The 9,023-nt window shown below is 46.4% G+C and overlaps 1 non-coding gene across 1 annotated transcript; it reads right to left on the reverse strand.

Moving 5' to 3' along the window:
* Nucleotides 1-2,934: 2,934 nt before the first annotated feature.
* On the reverse strand, nt 2,935-3,057 carry LOC119459816 (U6atac minor spliceosomal RNA). Its single transcript, XR_005193817.1, has one exon. It is a non-coding gene; the product is annotated as a U6atac minor spliceosomal RNA (small nuclear RNA).
* Nucleotides 3,058-9,023: the final 5,966 nt, after the last annotated feature.

The raw sequence follows: 9,023 nt of genomic DNA on the forward strand, positions 1-9,023 counted from the left end.
TCGCAGACGAATGACGAAAACACTGTGCCAACGCGAGTGTTCTCCTTTACGTGTGTGCAAACGATCAACGGACACGATCGAGTTTTCACTGCTGCAATGTAAACGGCGGAAAAGTGCTTGCACGACTATCAGAATGGTCTCGGATATAGGGATAAAACATTTAGATCTTAGCACACAATTACGTTCAGGCCTTCTCGCTCACATGGTTGTCTTGATGCCAGCGCCACCGTCAAGGACAGTGGCAGCCATAGGTGACAACCTTTGACAAGACCTGCACCGGCTTGGCGCCATGGCTAAGCCACAGAAGTGCTGAGATTGCGTTGCATGACTCAAACTGCGAAATGAAACGTCGGCTATGCATAGTGTGACGTGCGCTCGCGCGCGGAAACTCTCACTCACTCATCGCCCACTCACCCTCCCACCCACCTACCCAACACACACACACACACACACACACACACACACACACACACACACACACACACACAAACACACACACAATCACTCACTCACTCACTCACTCACTCACTCACTCACTCACTCACGCACACACACACACACACACACACACACACACCACACACACACCACACACCCACACACACACCCACACACACACGCACGCACGCACGCACGCACGCACTCATCACTCACTCAACCCTCACTCACTCACTCACTCACTCACCTCACTCCACTCACTCACTCACTCACTCACTCACTCACTCCCTCACTCACTCACTCACTCACTCACTCACTCACTCACTCACTCAACTCACTCACTCACTCACTCACTCAATCACTCACTCACTCACTCACTCACTCACTCACTCCACTCACTCACTCACTCACTCACTCACCCACCCACCCACTCACTCATCAGGCTGATCGATGCAAGGGACATTTGCGGAAATGCTGGCATTTTAAATAAGCGACGCTTTGTCGGTCAAACCACAGTGGTAGCATCTTGATAAGATGCAGGTGTCGAGGCAACTCTAATTTGCAACTCTAATTCCCCTACCCATAACTACGCGAAAGTTAACGGTATACAAGCCAGCTACACCTTGTGTTCTTCAAGAAAACGCCGATTACGGCATCTGGTCAAGAGCTGTGCAACCGGTTATTAGGAAACTTCAGGTCGAAGCTTAACCTCGAGTCGCTACTCGTTGAAACACGCGTGATACGCGTTAATGTTCTCATGAAGCAACCGCTAGTTTGAATAATATATGTTGCACTGAACAGAAAAAGCTCAAATTCTAGTGGCACATTGGAAAATATATACTTCTTAATTAGGCCGTCAAATGGTAAAACAAATAAAGAGGTTTAACCTCGTAACACCCCAACACAGATTAATACAACTTCGCAACGCGTGGCTATTATATAGAACGTGTAAATCGGAAGAAATCAGCGATTTAATTTGCAGCCCTACAGGTAATTTTCGTATTCAATCACGTGAGCTTTGCAAACATTCTGTTCACAAAATTGCACATTGTCTAATCATGCACGTCTAATGTAACATTTCACTTTTAAACGTTGCTTAAGTTGTGCAGTTTACAGAATTTCGGTAACAACTTTCATTCAAGTCGATAAAGCGGTTGCCAATAATGGTTGCCAATAATGGAGTCAATAATGGAATTCTGGAGTTTCGCTTGTATTTTAACAGGGCGGACACTAGCTTGAAACGGGCGGGCAAAATTTTCTGCAGTTGATGAGATTTATAGGCTCCTGTTTCCTTGGGACATTTCAGTTCCTGCCCGAAGAATTCGCCACCTTTGAATTATCGCGAAGACGCGCACGCCGCGCACATTGGGTCATCAAAACGTGTACGCTTCCTGTAGGTATTTTTTCTGTTTTGAAGGGAGCAAGTCTATATCCAAGTTTGAGCGCCATCAAAACATGACTGCCATAGTGCTTATACACGTGCGAAATCATTCACGACGATACTACCATTGCCTAAACTCGCTGAGGCTGTGGCTCGTAATTCTCCCTTCGTTCATAATTCGAGAAATGCATAATGACGTCATTACAAACGTGAATGTTTGTCTGCTTCCATTCTTGTACATATTACACTTTTTTTTTTTTTCGTCTTTGTTTTCGTTTTTTTTTTTTAATCAACTGCTACCATATACCATGTATGGTCTGTTTTATGAATTCGAGTGTTTCTTTATGAATTAGAGGCTAGAAAATTGATCGCCGAAGTGTTAGACCACTGAATAAATTATCATTCTACCTGTTTTATGTCACTGACACTTCATCGATGTAATTTGTTGTAATACTCAATTTCGATTTTGTTAACTACTGTTCAAATTATGTGTTTACCCGTTTTTTATGACTGACACTTCATTGATCTAAATTTACTGTTGTAACACCCAGTTTGTATTTTTGATAACCTATTGTTGTAACACCCAGATTGTACTTGTGACGCCTTAAAATCCACCCTGTAACGGCCTTATGGCCAACAGTATCGTTAAAAAGAAAAAAAAAACATTATCGGCAACACAGCCATGCAAGCTGAAGAGTGGAGCGTGCGTGGCGGAAGAAAAGAGACTAAGAGGGAGCGTCGTGTGACAATTTTGGTAAAGCGCAAACATGCAAAACGTGAATTAAAGGCTCGTGGGAAATAAGCCCTCACTACGTGACAGGTGAGCGGTAATTTCTAACAACCGACCGCGCCGAGAGACTGCGTCAGTAAGAGGTACCACGAGCCCCACAATGCCTTGGAAGATTCAGCAACCATTGAGGGTCAATTTCCCAAGAGTCAATGTGCGCAAGGGCCTCCAAAGAAAGACGGGGTGGCGTCAGATGAAGCTGCATGCCTCACCGAGGCTAGATGTCTGACGTCACTCTCTATTGTCGTCTTCCTTCCTCCGTGGGAGCGGGCATTTTGCGCAGATCGCTTGAGCGATTCGCGCACGCATTTCGGCGGAAACAGTTGCCAAAAAAATGTGGTTAAGTGCCGCGAAGTAGGCGGCTGTGCCTTAACCGTATGTGTGTTGAGGCCCAGAGGCCATTCCGTCCTTATCAAGGGGAGTGCTAACCGTCTCTCCTTTTATACAACACGGTACAAGTGCGTCGTGTGCAGCCTTATATAGCCCTCGTATTGCGACCGCCACATATTCGACTGTCCGGTCGTTGCGGCGAAATTGAAGATAGGTTACGTAATCTACGCAGGGTATACGATGATGGGCCCACTATCGCAGGTTCTGTGCGTCGATCTGTTTATTGGAAACTTTATTTTCTGAAAGTTTAATTCCAGAATACAAACAAACTTGTGCTGGAAGGAGGCCCGTCCGCGTGAAATATCAAAACTTGACTCAATGTGTATTGTCAGCATTTCAAGAACACTTAAATTATTTTCTGCACGGGCCTCGGTCAAAGTAGTTTGTTGCAGCTGTTTATTTCGCGTAGTAAATAAATAAATAAATAAATAAATAAACCTCAATGGACGGTTGCCCCCAACAACAGACGTAATATAAGTCCCACTTTTCCCCTGCACAATCACCAGAGCAGTGACGATGGGGTCGAAAGTCCATGACATGGGATGGACCCTCTTCGTCGCTGATATGGAAGGCTTGGTGGGTTCGAATCCGGACGGCGGGCGCGTCGTACCGCCCAATGATGCTACAAACCCGCCGCCGATGGAGTCGGTGTGAGCACCCGCGCTGTCTGAAGTTACTGCGGATGATGGACCGGGGTCAGAGGAGCGGTCACGTGACGGCCACGATGGCTGCTCGCTTTGAATGCCAGCCACTCGAGCCGGAAACCGTCTGACAGGTGTTTCAGCGCGCATTCGCCGAGTCGGACCCAACCGGGGCCGTAGCACCCCTGCCTCGTTGACCGTCGCGTCGGCGCCCGCTTGCCCGGACGCAGTGCGGCGGGACCTGCAGGGGGCGAGTCTCCACACCGCTCTTCAGTTACGCCCCGCTACGCCAAACGCACGGCGTCGCTGGCGTTGACCCACACTGGCGTTGGCCCAATCACAGCGGTGGCGTGCGCCGCTCGCTTTCTTGCAGCACCACCAGATGACGATCGCCTCCGCGGAAGCGGTGGCGCCGACCGTGCTGGGGAAAGTCGTTCTTTGCAATTTTTTGACGCCTTATACTTTGAGAAATTCAATTAGTTCAATAACGCAACTCCGCTTGGCGGAGGTCCTACAAGGACTGATGGTTGTATGCTGTGCTAACTGTACCGCCACCTAGCTATCGCGTCCACTCAGACAGGCCTCAAACTTGTCATTCGTACCTTGATTGTTATTCGTATGTTCGAATAACAATCCGAAACTATCCGGTCTGCAGCTAGTGTGTAAGCAGCACTTTACGCATTTGCTGACGCAATTTACTTTTAAAGGGACACTAATGCAAAACAACATATCAATTTAGACTGATAAAGTATTCTTCGAAAACTCTGCTGTCGTTAATTACACTGCAATAGGTCGATTATTCAAAGAGAAAATGGAACTCAAAGTTAATTTTTTTGAATTTCGCGTGGTAACCCCGACGTCAGCAGTTCAGTGTGACATCACGACTTCTAAAGTAATTTTTCGTATTTGGGCCACGTTGGCTCAGTAAAAGTTCGCGAAACTTGCCATATTCAGTCTTGGGCTCCTTTATAGAACACAATGTAGTCAATCTCTACCGCTAAAGGATTAACTGGAACCCAGAAGACGCTGTCAAAATCCATGACGTCATATTGAGCTGGTGCGGGAACTTCAAAGTGGCGTCGCCGCTCGCCTCTGTGTTTTTCGTTTCTTTCTGGCTTACCAAGCGACTTCTCGCGCTAAGAGTAGTGTTTTCGGTATTGTGGAAGGGTAATCTACTGATACATAAGAAATCACTTTGCCCTTTAGTGTCCCTTTAAACATTGATTTAGTTCAATAAGGCACTTGCGCTTGGCAGACGGCCTACAAGAATGAGGGTGTATGCTGCACTTCCGCACACGTGCGTGCGCGCTTGAGGTACGTCGCTTGTGGTGGTGGTGCTTGTCTATAACGTCGTATAACGTCCGCGCGTTGTCCTTATTAGCACTAAAGGTCGTGGGTTCGATGATCAATGGTGGCGCCATCAATCTTGGTGCCATAACGCCGGTAGTAAATTTTTCGACACATAGAGCCATCTAAGCCTTTCGCATTAATATCCGCCTCAGTTCCACCAGGGGATGATGGATGCGTCGAAAAATTGACCAGTCCGGCGTTATAACACCAAAATTCAATGGCACCAAAATTGATGGTGCCACCACTGATGGTCAAACCCACGACCTTTGTGTCAATTAAGGCACTCGAACCCTCGACCTTTGGTGAGAGTCGAACCCACGACCTTTGGTGGGAGGCGTACTCCACGACCTTTAGTGTTAATTATGGCGAAGGTAATTAGGACACAGTTTATTACAGTTAATTAAGGTAGAAGTAATTAGGACACTCGAAACCACCACGTTTGGTGGGAGAAAGCAAGTAATTGGAAGTAACAACGCATTTGAATCAGAATGTCAAGTAATTTAATGAATGTCTCGTGAGCGCATACACACACGCACACGCACACACACACGCACGGACACACATACACGCACGCACACACAGAGTGAACGTTTCGCGCGTCACTGGGCCACTATAGATCACCACACTTTGGCGGCGACATGGGAACGTGGCCATTGGCTAATATAGCAAAAAAACATCGCGCTGATTAACGAGTTTATTAGACTAAGGTAGCGCGAAAATTGGTAAGCGGCCACAATTTCTTACAGTCGTTTTACACAGCGGGATGTCATGTACCTTGTGCACCTTCGACACATGCAATGATGGAAAACGTTTCTTTATAGCCTGCAGTCGTGACATTGCTGGCTCTTCAGTATACAGGGTGTTTCAGCGAACACCTTTAACATTTTTTAATGGTTGCCTATGGCAGATAGCACAATTCTACTTCATGAGATGATCTACTCGAAGAGGCGGACATTGCTTGCACAATAAAATTAAAATGCATTATCGACTAATTAACAAACATTCACTAATTAAGTTTTTAACTAGTTACCTTATTGCCAATATTGCAATAAAAAATTCTAACCGTGGAGTTCACAACATTACGAATCCACTTGAATTCTTGGGATGACACCACAGTTTCGATATATTAATTCCCGAACTTTGCGGAGAAATGCATCAGCCTTTCCAGTGTTCGCTCAAACACCCGGTGTATGCGCGTGCACTCTAGAATGCCCGCTGCGACCAAATGAGTGGTGTGGACTGGCCGCCTGCACGCACAGCTTCAGTGACCATCATCGCGACGCCCGCTAAGGTGAACCCACAGCACAATTAATGCAGATATATCGTTTACAGTGCCTATAATATACTATATCGATGCATTCGTCGGATTTACGCCCGACTGAAACAGTCTATACATGCATATTACCTGTGTCGACTAACAGTTATCGGCGGTAGCTATAGCTAAGTCAGAACAGGTGGTTATGTTTTGTAGGCCATGCGTCACGATCCAAAGACATTAGGCGTGGAAAGATTGGATGGCTTGTAAGTCCGTTTGTCTTAAACGCATCTCCAGTTCCTGGTACCCTGGCCATACCCATGCATGAGAGAACTTGGCGAAACATCCAGGTAGTAAGGCGTTTTGGAAACTCCCCTTTCGTATCGGTGTGCTGACAATGTGCCACTTTGCCATAAAGGGAAATTTATATCACCTACATTTCCATCGCGTCTTGACGGAACCCTTCTTCACGAATTCTTCAGCCTGTTTCTTACGTATCCCGTTATACCTTCTGCATATCGGAAACTTCCCGCTGAAAGCTGGCGTGTCCGCGTTGGTTCACTGGCTCAGTAAGTCAAAAGAGTATTCATAAAAGAGTGACAACACAGGGGAAGTAAAAGGACAGACAGAGAGAGGATAATAGCGATGAATTTTTTCCCGCTTCTTACACCTCTTGCGCCGTTTTCCTACCTTCAATTCAAGCGTGGAGCCCTCTGCGCGCTCCATGAACAACGTATGTTTTCTAGATGTAACCTAGCCATCGAGTATGTCTCATTCCTATCCTCTGAAGTTTTTTTTTTTAATCACATGGATAAATTGCATCATAACTAAAGAACTAATTAACAACTTGCTCCGAGACTGCCGATATTATCCGAGATGCAGCAAACGAGTACGGTAAATTGGATAAGACTGACAAAAAACAATGCGAGTATTGAAGATCATTTCATCTACCACATAAATAATTTGTTCAAGACAGAAATTGACAGGAAAATAGAGACCTTAAGTGATTAACAGGGGCAGAACGAGGAATGTCGCTGCAGACAAACGTTTCGACCAGGGGACTTGTCTGAAACGTATAGTAGCCTTATCGAAATGTAGCAGGGACACCCATTATGTGACGAGTGTTGATCACATAAACATTATACGCAAAGCTCAGACCACCATTCCCATCTTTATCGCGTTGATCTATGGCTTGGCTGATTATGCATTCGCTTACGATTGCGATTTTCGATCACTTCGTTGAGTTCCTGATTTCAGCAGAGCCCTTGCGCTCTCTTGGGCTGATTTGCAATCATACGTTGCGTAGTTATGCTTTATCAAGTTGATTCGATTTGATTGTTTTTCTTCGGGAGTTCGACACAACGACGTCTCTCCAAGATTTAAAAAGAAATACGTTCGCCCGAGAGATCCTAAAAGAAAGTGCCACTTTCGTTCGTTTACCTCCGTCCCTGCAATCCGATTTGTGCCTATATGGTTGTCTATTTCTTTGCCCTTACTGTCGGCGCAAGCTTCCCGTTCACTCTGATTCCGGTTTTATTATACCAGCCTCAACTAGACCGCGGTCCAAACCCCGCGCCCACGTGGCCACCGGCCGCCCTATAGACAACAACACGGATGTCGGCAGATCGCGCAGTCTTTTTTCTTGCAGCGGCTCTGGTCGGACATTATTGCCCCCAGGCAGAAGGGGGCGTTGTTAGTACAACGCCACTTCTATCTAGCAGAGAAACGAGCAGTGGCAAAAGGGAAAGGCATCGTCGTTGGGACGCGGGTTTTGTGACAGCTTTACGACCTCTTCCCGGGTGCCGCATCGCGTAAAAGGGGGCGCTAGCGCCCCCTAATTGCGCGCAGCGTCGTCGTGCGCAAACTGCAACTCTCGATACAGTTGGCCACGAAAGTTTTCGGGACGTGGGATTTGAAGCGCCGGGCCCAAGGCACATAACCTCGAATTCAAAGGGCTGGTGGGTCGTAGGTTTGGCAGAGGCATGCGGCAATGGTCCATTAAGTTAGAAGCACCAGGGTTCGGACACCTCCCTGAAATCCTTGAATACCATTGAATTTAGATAAAGAGATTCAAGGTCCTTTAAAACTCCTTGAGGATACATGCGCGCTCCTTGAATGTCTTGAAACTGGGGTTCGGGGCGGCTTTTGAACAATTAAAGCAACAAACTCCAGGGTTCGTACACCTCCCAGAAATCCTTGAAAACCCTTGAATGTAGAAAAAAGAGATTCAAGGGTTCTTAAAGCTCCTTGAAAACGCATGTGCTCTTTGAATGTCTTGAAACTACGGTTCGGGGCTTGCCTTTTGAACAATTAAAGCAACAAACTTCAGAGGGCTATGTCATGGGCACTGTCTATCGGCAAACAATTCTAGATATTTTCTTTTGAGATTGCCGCTTAACGAGTGCAATGTGATGTGCCCGCATGCCACCAGTGACAAGCTTTTTTTTTCTAATCACCATTGTCATCGTGAAGCTAGACAAAGCCAGATCAAGCAACCAAACCGTGCCACCATTTTGCTGTTTTCTTAGTTGGTTCACACCCCAGCCATTTGTCTCCGTTTTCAAGCCCTAGGCTCTAGAAATGCCTGGCGGAAAGTTTCAGCCATTTGGCTTTAACACGATGAGTATATTTGTCCTGAAGTTATACACTACTAACCAACATGCCAGGCAGTAGAAGTCATTACAATGGTAAAGTCAATTTAGAAAAGCGACCTGAAGAGCTTGAAGCGTGTGCCAAACTCAGCAGCTTCTTATCTGCAATAAATTGCTGCTATGAACAAGG

Source organism: Dermacentor silvarum, chromosome 7, assembly GCF_013339745.2.
Source record: "Dermacentor silvarum isolate Dsil-2018 chromosome 7, BIME_Dsil_1.4, whole genome shotgun sequence".
In the NCBI taxonomy this organism is placed as follows: domain Eukaryota; kingdom Metazoa; phylum Arthropoda; class Arachnida; order Ixodida; family Ixodidae; genus Dermacentor; species Dermacentor silvarum.